At 33.3% G+C, this 21,697-nt stretch overlaps 1 protein-coding gene and 1 pseudogene across 1 annotated transcript in view; both read left to right on the forward strand.

Moving 5' to 3' along the window:
- The window catches only part of LOC125825438 (uncharacterized), a 1,130,247-nt gene that overhangs the window by 124,656 nt on the left and 983,894 nt on the right, over positions 1 to 21,697 (forward strand). The gene's annotated exons all lie outside the window — the stretch shown is intronic.
- Positions 18,926 to 20,210, forward strand: LOC125825463 (uncharacterized; annotated as a pseudogene).

Here is a 21,697-nt window from a genome sequence, read left to right on the forward strand (position 1 = left end):
TTGTATTAATATATACCTGCTTTTAGTTTTGGTATAGATATCATGGTGGCCTCGACGGCCCAATTAGGACTTCTGTGCTAGTTGACTATTTATTTATATGATCTCTTGGGAGTAGCTGTTTCTTTTATAGATTAGTTGATAGGGGCATTGCCGGCCGATGGCTTAGTTTAAGTCGAGATATACTTGTTTGATTTCTTGATTGTGTGTGGCTGCCATGCGCTAGTAGCAAATGGTTCAGCAGGGTCGGCTCAGGCCTGAGTTTTGGCATTAGGAGCCAGTTGCGCCTCTCGAGTTTGGGGCGTGACAATACAAATGACCACTTGATCAGTGGTAGAAAAGGATGATCCATGCTAGGCATTTTAACCCTTGGGATGTTGTCCTCATAATTCCACAAATTGGGATCGGCCCTTGCTAGGCTTTCGCCCCTGAGCTGCCACCCTCTATACCAATTGGGATCGACCTATGCTAGGCATTTGCCCCTGGGCTGCCACCCGTAATTATACAGATTGCTTCACTTAGATTCTTTGATCTTTGAGATTGTTGTTTTGATGTTCTTAACTCTTTTGAGATTGTTCTTTGGATAATCATAACTCTTTTGTGATTGTTCTTTTGATGATCATTATCTCTTTTGAGATTGTTCTTTGGATAATCATAGCTCTTTTGAGATTGTTCTTTTGATGATCATAATCATTGTTGAAATTTGGAACTATGGACCAGTAGTAGAAGACATATGAATATGGACTTACGATAATAACAATGACATGGGAAGCAAATGTGACACTAACGTAATACTTAGGAGCTTATATGACTCAGTAAGCATTTTGACATCTCAAATTGAAGCACATCAAGTGAAGACGTTTAACATTCAGCCAAGATATTTGAACTCTATATGATAGTCAAATACTCACTGACTAATATCAAATACAAGGTGTTCATGAACGTGGAACCAAGGGGGAACGTGGGCAGATTCAACTTAAGGACGGATACATATTCCAAGTAAGTACATATAAAATGTACAATGGAGCAAGTAGGGATCTTGTGAGGTAACATTATAGTCTAACACACTAGGAGTAATAACCAATAAAGGGAACATATGAACATGTGAAAGGATGACATATATGACGGAATAGACAATTGAAGCAAGTTGATATGGGCAGATTGTATATCCAACATATAAACATATGTACCATGTGTAATCTAGGATCATTTTGATCTAGTACCATGCTAAGGGTACTTTAACGATGAAACAAGTTTAAACCTTGCATTCTAATACTTGGTAGAGTAAGCACGTACATTTAGTAAGAAAAAACTCATATTAGAGTACTCACTTTAATGCTCTAGGGAGTAGGAACTGCAACTATGGATCAGTCACTACCAAGGGCACTTAGAAAGCTTACTTTGTAATACAAGTATTGGATTCATGCCAAAGAAATAGGAAATCGAATATCCTTACATACCTTGCTATACAATTCAAAAAGTATGACTTAAGCTCCTTCTCTTTAGATTACTAATCTACAATAAAATAAGTTGTAAGACTAGTATTAGTAGCTAATCAATCAATTTGAGCTACTTGATCTCACCAAAATAATAACCAAGCAGTAAACATGCAATTTTTCTAGCCAATGTTTTCTTTCCTTCCCTTTCCCTTTAATGGCGTTTATATATTGTATAACCTTCGTATTAGGTCCTCCCCAAAACTCCCTGCAATATTTAAGTCCTTTAGCGTCTCCATAACTTCCCCGCACATCCAGTCACATCCCTTATTATACATACATAAAACAATCCTTAAACATAATAATGTAACAGAAGCATTATGAATAATAGTTTCTGATCACCAGCACTTGAAGAGCTAATATTACTTTTAAAGTGCTCAAACAAGCTCATAACTGAATTTAAAGGGGACTCCTCTCCATGGCAGTTCCAACATGCACTAGCCACCAAAATATCCTCCCCAATAATACACCATGTAGAAGGAACATTTACAACTCACTTACACATACCAAATGTCCTAATTAACTCAAGAACAAAATGGAGAAAATTGCAGTAGCTTACCTTGCTGGACAGAGCTACAACTTGCTAAGAGTTGGGTTCTTCAACGTAAAGGTTGTCCTCCTAAACTTGTCTTAACTTATACCTTCCAATAGCTTGAACTCCCTAATATTTAAGAACCCTAATGGTATTTAATGGCTGATGTATGAAGCTAAGAGAGAGAAGAGAGAAAGCTCTAGAAATCAGATTTTTTTGTCAAAGTAAAAATGGTTTGAAAAAGCTGATATCAATCCCTTTTAAAGGGACCTGCTTTGGCCGACTTTCTCACTCATTTTGGGCTATAATTTATCAAGTAGGTGATCCACCTACTTGGACTTTCCACTTGAGCCTTTTTGGACTTAAGAATATTAGGCCTTGGCTGTCCATTTTCCCCTTATTCTTCTAATCAACTTGGGCCAGATTAATGCAAGTAGGTGGTAGTGTATTTGGCCCAATAACATGGTCAAAAGAGTCTTAGTAGGTGATGCACCTACTTGGTCTTTTGGGCTGGTCAATAAGTCAAAGTAGGTGATGCACCTACTAGCTTAGTTAAGTCAAACAAGCACCTCAATATTTTATTCCATTTCTAGACCTTTTTACCTTTAACTTAACTTTAAACTTATATACACTATATCACTTTAAACTTTAGACTCAAATACCACCTTATGATCTCAAGTTTAAATACTTCCATCGACGTTAACTTAATTGGGTAGCATCAAAATCCACGGACAGTTCACTTTAAACCTATTCTATTGTCACTAGTCGCATAGGAAACCGAGTCCATAACTATACCACAAGGCAATTTATATGCGTCATATAAATAGAACTAGTACACGTACAATATGGGGTGTGGTGTTACAGTTGTGTCCTAGTTCGCGTGTTAGGGTCATGTCCTAGATCGATTATCGAGGTTGGTTTTCGGTTAAAAAAATAGTTTCTACTCCCTAGTAAAAAATAAAAAGATATTTTCTTAAAAATGTTAGTTTTTCATTCACAAACCAAACACTAAACAATATTTTCTACTCTGCAACCAAGCATGAGAAAATCAGTCATAAGTCCACTTGTTTCCCAGGAAAATATTTTCCTTCTTAGCAAACACACCCTAAATCAATATTAGTTAATAGAACATCTTGTATTTATCTCAAATTATACTAATCCATCATTAATTAGATATTAGATTAAGATAAAATAACTATTTTACTATATTTTATTGATAATTGTGTATTTGAAGTGACATACAATTATTGGAAGTGTTGTAAATAACAAATGTGAATTTAAAAACTCAGTATATTTCTTGAGTTCTTTATAGATTTTTTTTGGGTAAATTGCTCTCTATTTTCCCAAATAAGCAAACCAATCGTGAATGAGGAAATAGGTTCATCGGCGTTAGACTAATACTTTGCATCTAGCATTTGATACTAGTAAACCTAATATGAACCAATGCCATTAGTAGTTATTAATTATCATTTCCTTAGAACTGCTTAAAAGTTACCAGATAAAAAGGGAGCATTAAGGAAATAACAATATTTAGCGGGCCACAATTTATATTTTTTTTCAAAATAAAATAAATTGATAGTTTGTGTATATTATTGACAGTATACGAAAATTTGATAGAAATAAAATATTGGTCGGTAGCAAAGCATCCACTTCCCTTGTTTTCAATTAAGATGCCTCCCATCAAAGCTAGACCACACATAATGGTGTGACTTAACAATAATTAATGAAGTTGGTAAAATCAATTCCAGGGGATTAATATGTAAGCGATTTTAGTTTATTTGTTTAAATTTTAGTATATTTATATATATATATATATATATATGAACGACTTATGCCAAGATCCATCATATACTAAAGCCCTAAAATTTACAGCAAGCATCCAACCAGATCCACAAGGACTGTCTGATCACCAACCTGCAAGTAAATCAGATCAAGTAGTTATTAAACAAAACAACACTATAATAGCACTACTGTTAGAATTAAATAAAAAACTAGACAAGATAATTAAAGAAAAAGAGGTTATAAAAGAACAACCTAAGCACTCTGAAATAGAAGAATTAATAACTCAACTAAAAAACATTGAAATTACTCCACCTAAAGAAAGACCAACAATAGTTAGAAAATCTCAAAAATGGACTTTCTTTCAGGTAGAAGAACAACAGTCGAAGAAAGACCACGAGTAAGTTTTTCTGATAATCGGATAGGAAATAGTCTTATATCAAGAATATTAACATGAAATAAGCAAGAAGATAAACAAATCCAGGAGTTAAACCAAGTAATAGATATAGATAAAGACCTAAGAATATTCCAACAGAATCAGTTGAACTTACTTAACCCAAAGATATTATATGATACAAGATATTTTGCGAGAAATAATCAGCTATATAGACATTATAGAGAAAAACAAATTTCAGCTATAGGAAAAGAAATAGCTACTATGAATCTAGTAAACCAAGAATCCCTACGAGGAATAATACATAACAAATTGACATTAATGCATATGGGCTTAATAGTAATAGGATTAAAAGGATTAACTAGAAAGAATCTAGGAACTAAAGTATTAATAGTAATATACGATGATAGGTGGTCTGACTTAAAGAAATCCATCATAGGATTAACAGAAGTAGATATGACCAATAATGGAGGAATATTCTATATTAGCCCGGATTTTATGATTAATTTAGGAGAATTTGGAAAGCATATAAAAATAGGAATACAGACTAAAGGCTACGAAGAAATGAGTAACAGAAATAATCTACTTATGTGTATAGGTTTCATTGGAAAAGTTGCATCTAAAAGTAATACAAGGTTTAGACTAAAAGTAGAAGATGTAGTAGAGGTAATGGAAACAAAGACATAAAGTTAATAAAACCAATAAAAATAAATCCGGAAGAATATGCAAGATTAGAATGGAACCTAGAACAATTTAATAAGAAGAAAGTACTCACACCAGAATCTCATCTAATGTACACTAATACAAAAGGAGAAACGTCTATAAGATTCACTAATTATAATTACTCTAATCTAACTAATTTAGAAGAAGAATTAGCATTAGAAGAAGAAAAAGAGTTTATGAATGTAGAAATAATACAAGAAGGATATGAAGTAGATGAAGCCTTGCAAGAAGCTGAAAGAAGACATAATAATAATAATTATATAACCTTTAAATGTAAAGGATGTAAGACAGGAAATATGGGTATATTTGAGGTAGACAAACATTTTAAAACATGCAAATTCAGAACAGATAATCTAGGATATAGAAAAGAGTACAATAATCAAGAAAAATTAGAAAGCCTTGGAAAGATAATAGAAAATATATATGAAAGCGAAGATGAAATAGAAAGAAATTCTATAATAAGTCAAAAAGAACTAATGGAATCTACTAGTTCAAGTGCTAGTCCATTCCAACGAACTGCCCAATCACATACGATAGACACAAGTACAGGAAATGTACCAAGAAGAAGAGTATTTAGGGTAAATCTAGACACCGTAACTGAAAATGTAAGACCAATGGGTAGAAGGATGCCTATAGAAGAACCTATTAGGTTACAAGAAGGAGGAAGTAAAGGAAAAATATTAAACATAGCGGCACATGATCCTCAAATGTGGAACGCAGTAATAGACTTATGGAAAGGAATAGTAGTAGCAGACTATATAAAAACATACCAAGATGCAGACGCAGAAACAATGTATAAATACATGGAAACCTTTTTAGGAAAATCTGCAAAAGCCTTATGGGAAGCATATAAATCTAACTTCCCACAAGAATTCCAAGCGTTGGTAAATATGGGAGCAAACCCATATAATTTTACAAATAAAATACATAGTCTAATTACAGGGGAAGACCCAAATAGTGGTTTAGTAGTACTACAAAGAAATACTTTAATAAAACTGGAACAGTTAAGCATTACAAGTTGGTTTCACATAAAGAACTTTCCAAAAGATTATTATTATTACTGCACAATTAGTGGAAATTCTTTTGATGAAGAATTAGGGAAGAAGTTATTTAATAAATTACCAGGAGCTTTAGGTAGAGAAATAGAAGAAAGATGGTATAAAAGGGACGAATTAATGCAAAACCCAAACGGTAAATGGTCTATAGGACACAAAGTACAACATATAATGGAAATATTAACAGAGAAATGTACAAATACAAAAACAACTAAAGCAGAATGAAATGGGTTTCTGTAAAAATGTTATATATACAACCCAAAGTTATGATAAAGAACAAAGTAAATCAAAGAAAAGATACAAGAAGCGTCGACCCTACTATAATCAGCAATATAATAATAATAAAAGATATTATTTAAGAAGGTCTTCAGCTAGGAAGCCATATCTAAATAAAGATAGACATGTTAGAAAATATAGAAATGATAGGAACTATAAAATAAGCTAGAATGCTTCACATGTGGGGAGTATAGAACATTTAGCAAATGTATGTCCTAAAAGAAATAATAGTAGAACTAGAAACTCGCAATTAATAGAAGATTTTCAAGAAACGTTGATTAATGTTGATGAATACATGTCAGATAATGAAAGCATATATTCAATTGTAAGTGTAGAAATATAAGAAACAACACGGTCGGATGAGTCAGATTCAGCTAATGAAGAACTAATAAATGAAATAGGATTAGAATTAAAAAATATAGACTTAGAAGAATTACAAATAAGTACAATGATGAATATTTCACAAGAATGTAGTCATGAGTTTGAAAGAAATAAAGGAATAGATAGTAACCAATGTATTCTATGTAGATGGTATCCAAGCAGAGAAAAAAGGGCAAAATGCAAGTTTTGCTATGCTGAAGGATGTATCACCTGCATAGAAAATCTATTAAAAATAAAAGTAAAAGAAGGACGTGAAAATAGAGATATAAGTAATGATACAATAAACTTACGAATAATATCATTAGAAAGTAGGATAAATGAACTAGAACAAAAGTAATGTTGTTAGAAAAAGGAAAACAAAAACTTGAAGAAAATATGACGGAATCCGTACAAAGAACAGAAGAATGGGGGATGTGCAAAACACATGACCAAGAAGCAGAATTAACGAATATAGAAACTATGGTAAATCATTATGAGAATTTAATATGTAATGAAGATAAAAAAATTCACTACTGTTAAAGTACTAGCTAGACTCAGAATACAGGACATTGAGTTAGAAACCTTAGCATTGGTAGACACATGATGTACAGGTAGTATAATAAACAAAAAGATTTTACCACAAAAATTAATAAGAACCTTAGACAAGCCAATTGCAGCTATGCAAATGGATGGAACTTATAATACATACCAACATTATATAGGAAAGACGCATGTAAGCTTTATTAATACATGTAATGAATTTTATAAACCAATGTACACACTTGATAGGATATGGGTACGAGACCTTAACATAAATGTAGATTTTGTATTAGGATTAAAATTTATGATACAAAATAATTGAGGAACATTAATTACAAGAGATGGGGTAATATTCTTTAAACATCTAACATATACACCAGTACAAACCATGAAATTTGAAACAAAAGGAAGACAAGCTAAGATATCTCCAAACACTTCCGAAGAAGATAGCTTACATACATGTTGTAAGGATTGCAAAAGTAAAAGTCAATGTTGTAAAGACCAAGGACATAAGGAACAATACGAGGAAGAAGAAGAATATGATATAAGAGAAAAAGATTATACTTTAATAGAAGTAGAAAATGAATTCTATAATTTTCAAACATGAATTGATAGGATATGTACAATTAGAAGTCCTAAAGACTTGGACAATATAGTAACAATATTAGACGAAATGGAGATAATAGGGGAGAAACCTTTAAAATATTGGGAAAATAATAAGGTAGTATGTAAATTAGATATCATAAACCCTAAATATATAATAAAAATAGCTTCTATTGAAGCAACTAACCAAGACTTAGAGGATTTTGGTATACAGATAAAAGAATTACTAAACTTAGGAGTAATAAGAAGATCCACGTCAAAACATAGGTCAGCAACATTCATGGTAAGAAATCATAGTGAGATAGTGCGAGGTAAAGCTAGAATGGTAATTAATTACAAAAGACTTAATGATAACACTAGAACATATGCATATAAATTACCAGATAAAAATGAATTAATCAATCGAATCCAAGGAAAAAGGGTATTTAGTAAATTCGATTGTAAATCAGGATATTGGCAGGTAAAAATGCATGACGAAAACATAGAATGGACAACATTCACTTGCCCTGAAGGACATTTTGAATGGTTAGCTATGCCATTTGGACTAAAAACTGCCCCGCCAATATTTCAAAGAAAAATGGATAATATATTTGGAGACTACAAACGATTTATCTTAGTATATGTCGATGATATCTTAGTATTTAGTAAAGACATTAAAGATCATTTAGGACACCTACAGACAATGTTTCGATTATTTGTGAAAAATGGAATAATAGTAAGTAAAAAGAAAATGGAATTGTGTAAGAACCATATAAATTTTTTAGGCGTAACATTAGGCCAAGGAAAAATTAAATTACAACCACATATAGCGACAAAAGTATTACATATGCCTGATAAATTAGACAATACAAAAGATTTACAAAAATTTCTAGGATTGGTAAATTATGCTAGAAACTTTATTAAAGACTTAGGAAGATTAGCAGGACCATTATATTCAAAAATAGGTAGCAAAGGGCAAAAACATTTCAACACGGAAGATATAAAATTAGTACAACTAATCAAAGAAAAAGTTAAAGATATTCCCGAATTAAGTATACCACTAGAAACAGATTATTTAATAATTGAAACAGATGGCAGTTTCCAAGGATGGGGAGCTGTATTAAAAGCTAGACCAAATAAATACAGTGATAAGACAAAATAAAAGATTTGTGCTTATCAAAGTGGAAAATATAAAGAGAAAGGAAATATGAGCAGCATAGACGCAGAAGTTTTAACAATAATATATGGTCTCAATAGTTTTAAGTTATACACTTTAAATAAAAATGAAATATTAGTACGTACTGACTGCGAAGCCATTGTTAAATTTCATCAAAAGATATACCAAAAGGCTAGTAGCAAGAGATGATGGCTAAACTTTATGGATACAATATCTATTTATCCAAATGTTATCTTTGAATATATAAAAGGAAAAGATAGCAGTCTAGCAAATCAGTTAAGTAGACTAAATATAAAAATAGCTTAACTATACATTTGTTTTCAGCATGAGACCAACCCGTTCAATAGACAAAGGCAAAGGAGTAGCCTCAACATCAGATACAGACGCTCAGACTCTATTAGGTAATATGAAGTTTAGACCTCAGACAACATCAATAGAAATGATGGACCGTATGTACTTCGGTAAGCATAATTTAATATGTTACCCGAATTCAAACTTATCTTTTAGAGAACTGCCCGAGTGTGTGTTAGATAAACCTCAGAAATGTTTAGCAGATAAATTATGGATGGCATATAATAAGAAAGATAATAAATATTTTATAGCCTCATTAAATGCATTATGTCAATACTTTACTGACAAAAGTAGAGAGAACAAATTTAAATATTACGTGGTAATACATGGTAAGACTAATGATATTTTTCAAACTTGGATAGAAGTACTAGACTCTATAAACGGAGTTAAAACTCCTCTTTTTAAAGGTTTTAATGATTTCACTGAAGCATTAGATTATGCAAGAGGGCTACTTGGTCCAAATTACTATATCTCTCCAGCCCTCAGACAAAATCCACAAAAGACCCCACAATACAATATCCAAAAAGACACAGACAAAATAATCTTCTGCGACCATTGTTCTTCAATGACCGAGGCCTTCAAAAGATTAAATGCAAAGGTAGAAGCTTTACTCCAAGAAAATGCTAAAATAATGGAGCAGGTAAAGTTATTTAAAGGCAAAGACTCCATTCAGAAGATTCACACCAGTACACAGACTTCAGAACCGAGTTTTCCATCTCAAGATAAAATGGATGAGCAGGGTGTGCATTCCCCAACGAATGCAAAGAAATCCACTGTATCGGATGATAAAGATACAGCTAGTCCGGTTCAACGGTAGCCGGTAAAGACACCTCAAACCTGTTTATGGCTGTCACTTTGCCAAAAAGTGAAGATGAAGGTTCTTCATCAAGACGAAGGTTACCCAGATCATTTACTCAGGTAGAGACAATAACAAAGAAAACTATGCTCCATGAAAAGAAAAAAATGATAAAATAGAGAGCATAATAAAAAAGACTTTAGAAAAGTTTTTTCAACAAGGACTATATATATATATATATATATATGATAAAAGATATTGTAGAAAATATGCACAAGTTGACCGTCCACGGATGGATAAATTTATGAAATATAACTTGAGAGCATGAATTTCCAAAGCATAAGCTAAGTGAATTTCTATAAGTGAATGAAAATAAGACGAGAACAAAATTTGCGCATCAAGCCTGTTGAAACCTATTAATACACATTATTGCTACTCTCTAATCATGAATTTCCTTTAAATGGTTGAACTTCAAATTTACCTTATCTAATTTGTGTCTCGTATCTGATGATGCATCTTCGGAGCTATGTGGGCTCACATTGTGGTGTCAATCTCTTAGTCACGCCTGACTTGTCGCTTATGCCATAAGTCACTTTATGGTTCATCTATCTATCGATCATGATCAATTTTACCCTATATAGATTGTCACGCCTCTATCCTACACCCCAGACATTGACGACACTCTAAAAATCATTGTTGGTCCCAAGTGAACCCTTGGCTTGACTGACTACTGAGCGGAAGACTAAACATACATGCATATGCCATATACAATGAACATTTAAAATCAATTAAATATATCTCATACAAAAGTCTGAAATAAATTTGATATGAATAATGACAATAATGTTTAAACTTCTGAATACAAAAGACTGAATTGACTCATTGACTTTGTCTATCTAGGAGCCTCTACTAACTAAAGATAGGTGTTGGCACAAGACTCATGACTACCTGACTATTCAACTAACAATGACTGAAAAAATTAAATAAACTATACTAACTAAATTAGAGCCCCTCGGAAGTGAGGAGGTCTCACCAAATGCTAGTGGAAAGTGATCTTACTGAACGTCTGCTATCAAGAGTACCTGAAACTGCATCATAAAATGATGCAGCATCAAATGGCGTCAGTACATGGAATGTACGGTATGTAATAAGACTCAATGAAGTAAATTATTGAACAGAAAAGAAACTGAAATTAAAGCATGAACATGACGTGAAATCATTAAATCTCTACAATGAGATATGCAATGATAGCAAAACACTAAAATAATATACTTTACTTTTCTTGGAGAGTTTCTTTAATCGAAAACCATCATTATGAGCCTCGTGATAATACAATGTCTAGCCCATGTTTCCAGTCATCCTATACCTTGCCGGAGTATAGGACAACAAAAATTAACCTCTGGATCCATCTGAAAAGCACTCAACAAGGTTGTGAGAAGTCGCTCGAATCAACGACATGATCCTATCTACGCTGGTGACACAAGTTATGGGTTTTGAGTTGTTAACTCTTACCCAAATCGGTGCTCAATACTGTTGACCATATCATATACCAAGTGACCAAATAAATTCTTCCATTCCTTCTCTTTGTCACTCTGAACGTAAAACATCTGCCCTAGATCGATATGGATACTCTCCAGGTAGATACGGTCCGTCGTATGCCTTACTTTCTACTTTGAATTCTATTTTTGTCTCAACTACTTACCAACATGCATCAAGTCACGCCTGTTGGAAAAAGGCAACGGAAGAGGAACTTTTGGCTTTAGAAGAAAATCATACATGGGATTTGATATCTAAATCGGCTGAAGCTTCTGTTTTTGGGAGCAAATGGATTTATTCTGTGAAAATGAAGTTTGATGGCACATTGGAGAGGTACAAAGCTCGACTAGTAGCTCAAGTATAGAAACAAGAATATGGTTTGGAGTATGAGGAGACTTTTGCTACTGTTGCAATGATGACGACAATTCGTGTGTTGCTCACTATAGCATCCATCAAACGGTGGAAAGTTCATTAAAGGGATGTGAAAAATGAATTTTTGCATGGTGAACTACATGAGGTTATATACATGAAGCCTCCCCCAGGGTACACCAAGCTCAACCTGATATGGTTTGTCGTCTTCAAAAATCTCTATATGGTCTCAAGCAAGCGCCACGTGCACGGTTTGAGAAGTTTCTATCTACCATCATAAATGCTAGATTTTCTCAATGTGTTTTTGATTATTCATTATTCTTCCGGCACTCCAATACTAGTATGAAAATTTTACTATTGTATGTTGATGATATGATTATAACTGGCAGTGATGAGAATTGAATTGTACAACTCAGGAATCTTCTTAATGCAACTTTTTAAATGAAGGACCTTGGCATGTTAACATATTTTTTGGGGTTGGAGGTTGAATATTTGCAGGATGGTATCATGCTAAGCCAAAGGAAGTATGCAGAGGAACTTATCACACAAACATGTCTAAGTGATTAGAAGGAAGCTCACAAACCTATGGAGATCAATGTGAGGTACACAAATGATGATGGTGACCCTCTTGCAAAACCAACATTGTACAGGAGGCTCATTGGTTGTCTAATTTATTTGACAATAACAAGACCTGACATCTCTTATCCAGATCAAGTCTTGAGCCAATTTGTTACAAATCCTTGCCCACATCATTTTGTTGCCCTCCTCAGAATCATTCGCTATGTTCGGAGTACAATTAATCAAGGTCTTTTCTTTCATACAACATTATCTCTAAATCTCAAAGGGTATGCAGATGCAGATTGAGAAGGATGTCCAAACTCTCGAAAGTTTACGACAAGATGGTGTATGTTAATCGGATCATCACTTGTCTCATGGAAGTGCAAGAAGTAGCCAAGAATTTCAAAACCATAAACAGAGGCAGAATATAGATCAATGTCAGCTGTTTGCTCTGAAATTGTGTGGATACGTCGATTGATGGCAGAACTTCATATCTCTGTTGATGGCTCCACTACATTACATGCTGACAATACTAGTGCAATACAAATAGCAACAAATCCGGTCCACCATGAGAACAAAAATCGCATTGAAGTGGACTGCCATTCTTTTCGAGAACTTGTTGTTAATCAAGTCATCAGTCTTCGACATATCACGTCGCATGATCAATTGGCAGACTTGTTTACAAAAGTGATAGCAAGGAACAGACATTCTAATTATCCAAATTAATGCTTCTTGATAAGTAGCATCAATTTGAGAGGGGATGTTGACCATATCAGATATGATTCCAAATCATTCTGTTATGATTCAAAATATCTAATATGATTCTTAAATATCCAGAACAATATTCTAATTTAACTAAGCACAATCACACCATTGATATTGTTCAAGATATGATATGATATTTTGCTAGAATTACGCATGTACCTTTGTATATAACTAGTGGATAATTTATCAATTGTAAATGATAGAAATACAGAATAGTTTTGAACTCTTTTTGGTCTCTGATTTCTCAATTGTTATCAAATACTACTCACAAAACATGCAATAATACTCATACTGTAAAGATGTCCCTCTTTAGGGGAAAACTGAAAATCTGATACTTTGAGTCTATGCTCAATAATACTTCTTTAAAACTAAACTGAACTGAACTTAAATGACTTGACTATGCTTTTCTGAAAATCTTATTTTGACTCACTGTTTTGCATACTCTTTTATCAATGCATTGAACTTACTTTAAAGACTGATTGAAAATCCTTTCTCTAAAACTGATTATGCTTTCTTTAAACTAGCCTTGTTTTCTTCACGAAGATAATGCATAAGAACTGATATATCAAGGCTTTCATAAAATTCATAATTAAATATGGTTCATGTGGTGAAGTAAGCATGATCAATAATTAAGAATCGTCCAATCAATTCATATACTAAAATAGACACTACAAAATCAATATTCATGATAAGAAAGTAAGTAGAACCCTCAAATGTAGTAAGCCTTGGGTTTGAAACCCTAGTTGAATCTTGCTAACTGAAATTTCGATGTAGGGCATGAGGAAGAACTCATTAAATCACTATGATAGCTTTACATACCTTAAATCACTCTAATTGAAACTCTCAGTTCGAAGAGAAGCCCTAAAAGTCTCTTCTTGAACTTTAGGATGAGTTCTTATTTTTGCTAGATATGAGAGAAAGATTTGATGTAGAATCTTATTAAGAATTTGTTATTAGAGATTGAAATTTTTTAGAACTAATTTAGATACATGAGAGTAACATACTTTCGTATTAAAGATGTAGGAGATTAGAGAATTTGAGAGAAAATAAGCCCCAGGTCGTCCAAGATTAATTTTATAATGACCACCGTCTTAACTTAATAAATATAGAATTTTGAAATATAGACTCTCAGAAATTTATTTGGTGTGTGCGGTGCACCCACCCAGGCTACTGGGAAAATGGCCTAGAGGGTTCGCCCATGCTACCAGACATGCGGAGCGCACAATCAATTTGACATCTCTCTAGTAAAATCAGATAACATTTTACTCAAGAGTCGGGTTGATGATTGGTTAGTGACGTTGGAAAGAATTATTGTAGGTCTTTAATTCGATAGGTCACGGGTCACCTAAATCTTACTATTCTGAGAGGTATGGTCGTTTGAAGTTGACTCTTGTAGGAACTCATGTGAAAACATAGCTGATAGAAATGCTTTGAACTTGGCTTAGTGTTTGAGGTTCCTTACGACCCTAAACCATATCTGATATACTTACTACACTTTGTAAAGGACCTTAATATATATGCACAACTTAGAATTCATTGGGTCCAGACTTATACACATACAAAGGATGATTAGAATCTTTGCTTAGAAGTTGTTGGACATTACATAGATTGTCCCGCATTTATTTGGGTACTCAAAGAATTGTGACAGAAAGATGGAGAACACTTCAATTCTTGGCCGAAAGCAAATGAAAAGTCCTTTGACATTTCTTGATGTGACACATGTCCATCCACTTTTAATACTCCGAGTACGTGTCTTCCTGTGATTGGATAAAAACCATGGCCGACCATCCAGGCAATACTGACGTTTCTTTTCCAAAATCTATATATGTTCTTCCATTTTCAATTTACTTCCTTCACACCTTCTCCTTAGAACTTTCTTGTCGTTCTTCCGACTTTCAAATTTTATCTGAGTTTCATTAAAGATTACCACCTTCTTAACTATCCTTTGACTTGATTTATCTTGAATCTACAACATAATTACAACTTAATAGGGTAGGGTGGGGGGACATAGTCTACAATAGCAATTTGAAGGCACAAACCACAATTGAGGACGAGGATTTGGAGAATGAAGATGTTGGGTGAATCATTTTACAAATGACCCATGAATTTTTACAAATGATCCGATTTAGATTTTTATCCAAAAATATTAACCCCCTTAAGTTTTAAACTAAAAATTATTTTAGTTCTGCATAAATGGAAATATTTATTCATGTGGACTGTTACTTGACATCTTTTTTTTAATACAATTAGAGAGTGCACACTACATACAATCATCTATTAAATGTTGTGTGTTTTAATACATATATGGTTATAGTTTAGGTAGAAAAAAAGAACAATTGATAATGGAAGTGTGACTTTGACCATTTAACTTTATTTTTTAAAAATGTCTACTTTCACTTGTCGAATTTAAAAATCAAGAGATAATTTATCAATTAGTTCTTGATAAATTGGACCTTCACCAACAAGATGAACAAAAGTTCATGTATCAACCAACTTAACTATTAAGATTTGTTCCCTCTAGTCCATATTAAGTTAACTGTCATAAGTTTTTTTTTCTTATAGTTCAAAATAAGTGAATTTTTCAAAGTTCAAGATATTTGTTAATTGGATTTTTTTTCTTCATATTTATCCTTTCTTTTAATGATGTTGTTAACTACTTTACATTTTTAGGAGAATAGTTTAGGAATAATAATAATTAAGAATAGCCTTTAATATTTGTCCTTAATATTTTTCTTTAAGAGGAGTTTTATATCCCAACAATTCACTTAATATAGACTAGAGGAAGTACCATTCATTTCCCCAATATATTTGTCAAAATATTGAATTAATTATATTCAAAGAATGATATAGTAAAATTAGGGAAAAGGTACAAGTACCCCCCTCCCCCCAAACTATGACCGAAATCCCAGAGACACACCTTAACTAAACTAAGATCCTATTACCCCCTTGAACCCACTTTTTTTTTTTGTAAATTTGTACACCTTTTTGGCTTACATGGAATCCAAATATCTCCCACGCGCCTCAATTGCGTAGAGTGACAGAGTGTGCCACGTAAGACAAAAGGTGTACAAAAATACAAAAAAAAAATGAGTTGGGGGGGGGGGGAGGTAATAGGACCTTAGTTTAGTTAAGGTGTGTCTCTGAGATTTCGGTCATAGTCTAGGGGGGTGCTTATGTCTTATCCCAGTTAAATTACTCTTTTATTTATTTCTCGTTAAGGAATGTGACAGATGTATACCAACTCAGACCTGAAGAGTATAAAAGTTCTTAAATACTAAAAATATACTTATTACAGCCTTTGCATTTCACAAAGTTTTAGGGTTTTGCTTTCCCTTTTCCCTTTGCTTTTGAATTTTCAATTTTTCGTCTTCGTCTAGGATTACCAGGAGATTGAGTTTATTCAAGTCCTTAATCTCCTCAGGTATATACCCAAATTCAATCAGAGCTTCTCATTTAATTGATATACACGTCCTCACTATATATGATAATGATTTATACTATTTTTTTTTCTTAAAGTAGGTAGATATACTCATTTGTGTCAGAAGCATTTTTATTGTGTTTTTTTACTCTATGTTATTTCATGTTCTCCTTGATTGTATCGATGATATGAGAGTCATATCCATCCCCCTTCGTGTCCACCGTTCCAAGAAGACGCTGACCACCTAACTCGAAAAGGGCTACCTCAGAAAAAGCTGCCTACTTGTAGTAGAGTGAATACTACCTAATGAGGAGCCGTCGAGGCTCTCCCACAGTAATAGCTAGCTTTTGCAATGTGGAAGAATTGATATTTAGAGTCCGCAAAATTTGTATAAGAAAGTTATTGTCTATATATATGGTCTTGAGAAATGGATAACTTTTGAGTCGAGTTAGGTGCAAATGTTCATTAATATCTTTGTATGATAAAATGTAACATGGAAGCAGAATGTATCGGTTGCTATTATAAATAGTTAATCTAGAGTTGGCAGATGGTTTAGACAGGACTCTCAGTGAAATTATAGTAGTGGCGGAAGGAGATTCAAAATATAAATTTTGAGATAAATACTAGAAATATACCTAAGATTTAAATATATGATCTAAAACAGATTTTGAACCCCATTTGCCACTACACTAGTATCTTCCCTTCTGTCAAATGTGATTTAACGATTTACACATAACTAGGAATATTATGTTTGCCTTAATTACACAATATAATTTTTTAATGAAGGAGATCAAATTAACAACATTGCCAATACCTAGTTCCACCACTTAATAATAGTTCTAACTGCTAACTACCTATTCTAAATGGAACTGTATTATATAAATAGTACTTAATAAGTTTAGTAAAATATATAGGCTAAGTTGATTGTTTTCTTCTAAAATTTGGGGGGGGGGGGGGGGGAGGAAGTAAATTCAATAATAGTGCTAACTGCTAACTAACATTTCTAAAAAATTAGGGGTGAAGTAAATTCAAAACATAACAGTAATGGGTTGAAACCAAAAATATGTTGTATAATTTTTGACAGAGATTGTTTGTGCATTTCTGAAAGGAGATTTTTTTAATTCTGCTTTCTAAACTCATGAGAACCTTAAATTTGTACCTACTGAAAGGATTTGAGAGCATATTAGGACTGGTCTATTGTGGGATCTACTAAAAAGAACCCTTCAAGGCCACAATTTATCTGATGCCACGAGTAACTGTTGGGTTTTAAAAGATGTGAATGAAATTGAATAGTTGTGACTTCTATAAAGAGTTTCGACTTTTCTGAAGAGTTGCGACTTTTCTGAAGAATTGTGACTTTTTTGAAGAGTTATGATTTTTCCGTAAGGTTGTGAATTTTCTGAAGGGTTGTGACATTTCTGATAAGGCACAATAAGCAGCCATTCACACTACCATCTATTGTCTATAAATAGAGGTGTTCCTCTTATTTTTCAATAACAAAATTATGAACTTCTTTCTTTTCTACTAAATATAGTATTCTAAGTGTACTTTACTTTTGTTGAGTGGTTTGCTGACACCATGCTTTTAAGTATCGATACACCGGTGAGTAAGATTATTCTATTATGAGAGGATATATTCCATTGACCTCGGGTACTTGAGGGGACTAATTTCCTTAAGAAAACATTGTGCATTCAGTGGGCTCAATTTTCTTTTTTGAGAAAATATTTTGTTTATTATTTTTAATTTGTTTCAGATTCTATTTTCTTTACTGGTTTTAAGTTTCTAGTTTTGAAAATATTCTTTAAATTTTGTTTTTTCTTACCAAGTTCTTCAAAATTATTGTTCTAAGTATCTTAGTAATAATTTCACACCAAAGGTGGCTTTGAACTTTAGGTATTTATGTCAAGCATGTTGCATTATACACAAACATTCTACTGATCAGCTTTGATGTTTCCTTGGGAGGAGAGTGTTTTTGTAGCTCATGCTGAAAGGTCTAACATTTATCTTCATCTGAAGCATAACTTCTTCAAGTCGAAAATTAGCTATCTTGTTTTCCTGGAGAATATGCCTAACTTTTGTCTTTTCTCCTTTAGTTGTTTTTTTCTCCAATATTTTATAGCCAAAAATGGTTTGCTTTCTACTCTGGACTTTTGACGTTTCTTTATTTTTCTACGGTTTCAGACTTCCATTGGTATCAACAGAGTTAGAGATTTCCAGCTAAATGTCTTCCAAGGAGGAGGTTGGGGAGAGTCGTGCACATGTTGTATATAATGGGAGTGCTTCTAGAATCAATGAAATTGGGCTTCAACTTTATCCAGTTTCTGAGTATGACTCTGGCGGAGGCTTACCATATGCTCCTGTAGATTGGCCAAATACTGGTGACAAGTGGGAATGACGGGCAGGGAAACGAATTACAAGTTCAGGAGCCTTTAAAGATAGATATCTGTATCTTCCGAAGCATTTTAAGGCTCCAAAAGGTGGAAAGAAAAATGTTTTTCGTAGTAAGATTTCAGTTAAAAAGTATCTCCAATATGAGTATCCTGACATGGATATAAACCAATTTTTTGCCTCATTTAGTTGGATGATTCCTTCGAAGCAGTCGCCAAGCTCAAAAGGTTAGCTTCGACAAGGCTCTTTGGTATATATCATGTAGATATTTATTCGGTTGTTTGCATCAATAAAAAAAAACACTTACCACATTTTTTATTGACCTAATGCCAAATTTGTTTTCTTTTTAATTAGATATTGATTTTGACTCAGATATGAAAGAGAGGAGTACATCTTCAGGGACAAAATTGCAATATTTACTGTCTGATTCTCCTATAAGAGCCATTACTTGTAAGGCTGGTAACAAAATCTGTAGTAGTTTAACAGTAGAAAATCCTTTTCCGGCCATGCTTTGTGATATCTGTTGCAGTGAACCTGGTTTTTGCCGAGACTGTTGCTGTATCCTTTGCTGCAAAACTATCAGTTCGGACTATGATGGGTACAGTTACATTCGATGTGAAGCAATAATAGAAGGCTACATATGTGGACATGTTTCCCATCTAGACTGTGCTCTACGAGCTTACATGGCTGGGACAGTTGGAGGAAACATCAATTTGGATGCACAGTATTTATGTCGATACTGTGATTCAAGGCTGGATTTGGTTCCACATGCTCTGAAGCTTTTAAACACCTGCACATCTGTTGCTTCTCGTGCTGACATCGAAAAGATTTTGAATGTTGGTATTTGTATATTACGTGGCTCACAAAAAAGAAGTGGAAAAGAATTGTTGCATCGTATTGAATCAATCAAGGCAAAGGTATAACTAATTGATGAATTGTACTTTTTTTCCTTATAATGCTATCTTTTTTCCATTTGAGGTTTACAGTTACCTGAATGACCAATTTGATAATCATATCAGCTTATGAAAGGAGTCTGCATTCAAGATACATTCAAAAAGGAAAGTTGTGTGGATAGCACTGGTAACTTCTCTGCCCTCTCATCATCTTGTTTGTGTTGATCTGTTACTTTGACTTGAATATTTGTATCTGAGCAAGACATTTCAGTATGTGCAAATGTGGTTCTCTTTTTATAAGTATTGTTTATTTCAGCACACAAATATATACATTTGTTGATTTTTTTCAAGGTAACTACCCTATAGTTTAGACGATTAGATAAAAAAACATATTATATAAGGTGTAAAGAGATAAAAGACACAATTGATACAAAGATTTTTATACTTGTTCAAATCATCGATATGTTGCCTAATCCAGTCCCCTTGGTTTCCTTAGAGCTTGAATGTTTCTGATTAGACAAATAGCCTATTGTGAACTCCTTGATATGAAAGATTACAATTCACTTGTTGGTAACATCCTCTACTCGTATAGTTTTCTCATCTCTCTTTTTCTTTTCTTTTCACTAGTTAACTATATTAAATACAATGTTTTTACAAGATGAAACAGTGACTAGGATAAGCGTGTGCTAACTTGTTTCCATCTTTAGAAAAGTCATTCTTCCTTGATGAAAATCAATCTTCCTTGATTATGATAGGGTGTGCTTTCCTTCTAGTAGGTTGCTGACTCGTCTTGATTTCATTTTTATGCAAGTCAATATCCTCGATTCTGGTACAATCGTTTATCAATCTTCCTTAATTCTGGTAGTGTGTGACTTCCTTCCGTGTTTAGATTTATGCTTTGTTTTCACAGGTTTTGGATGTATCTTTTTTTTTTCCTGCACAGATCATTTAGGATTAGTGTCATCATTACAACATAAAGTTAATAGAGCTAACAATACATTATTTGGTTCCGTCAACATTTGAGTTCTGAGCATCAGATGGGAATTTCGTTAGTTTCATTGCTTCCAGAACGTCGAGTTTGAGCTAGTAGAGTGGTTGGTAAGGTTTTCGAGGCCTTAGGTTGAGAGTTGGCCGTTTAGGCGAGAAGTTGATCTTTAGGTCTAAAGAAATGTCCAAGTGGGTATTTTTGTCTAAATGATCTTTTTTTTTTTAAACTCCAAAGATTTCATTGAGTCCAGAATGTCGAGTTTAGTAGGGTGGCATCTTTCATTTATTTTTATCGGGTCTCAAATAAATCTTAAGGGTTCATTTTGAGATTTTAATAAGTTGGAGATTATATTGTGTTGCTCGTGTGGGGGTTGATTATATTGTGTTGCCTGTGTGGGGGCATAGATGTGTTGCTTAACCTATGTTGAGGCCTTAATTGTTGTTCTATTTGCTTTGACAACATGTGACTCATGAGTTGCATATGATAGAGGCTTGTAATGTTATTTGACCTGTAATGCCCTAGTGAGGGACTTAGTTGGAAACATTATAATGCTTTGAGTAAATGAAATGCTTTCTAAATGGAATTCACTTATTTCAAATGAACTCTTTCCCACTTTTTTTCATATGAGGGTGTATATCATGATTCAACTGAGTTTTGAGAAATTTAGATTATTGATACATGTTGAGTTGATTATTGCCTCCATGTTATATATGTATTGTGATGC

The sequence above is a fragment of the Solanum verrucosum genome, unplaced genomic scaffold (genome assembly GCF_900185275.1).
Source record: "Solanum verrucosum unplaced genomic scaffold, falcon-dt-bn FXZP01000101.1, whole genome shotgun sequence".
NCBI lineage: Eukaryota > Viridiplantae > Streptophyta > Magnoliopsida > Solanales > Solanaceae > Solanum > Solanum verrucosum.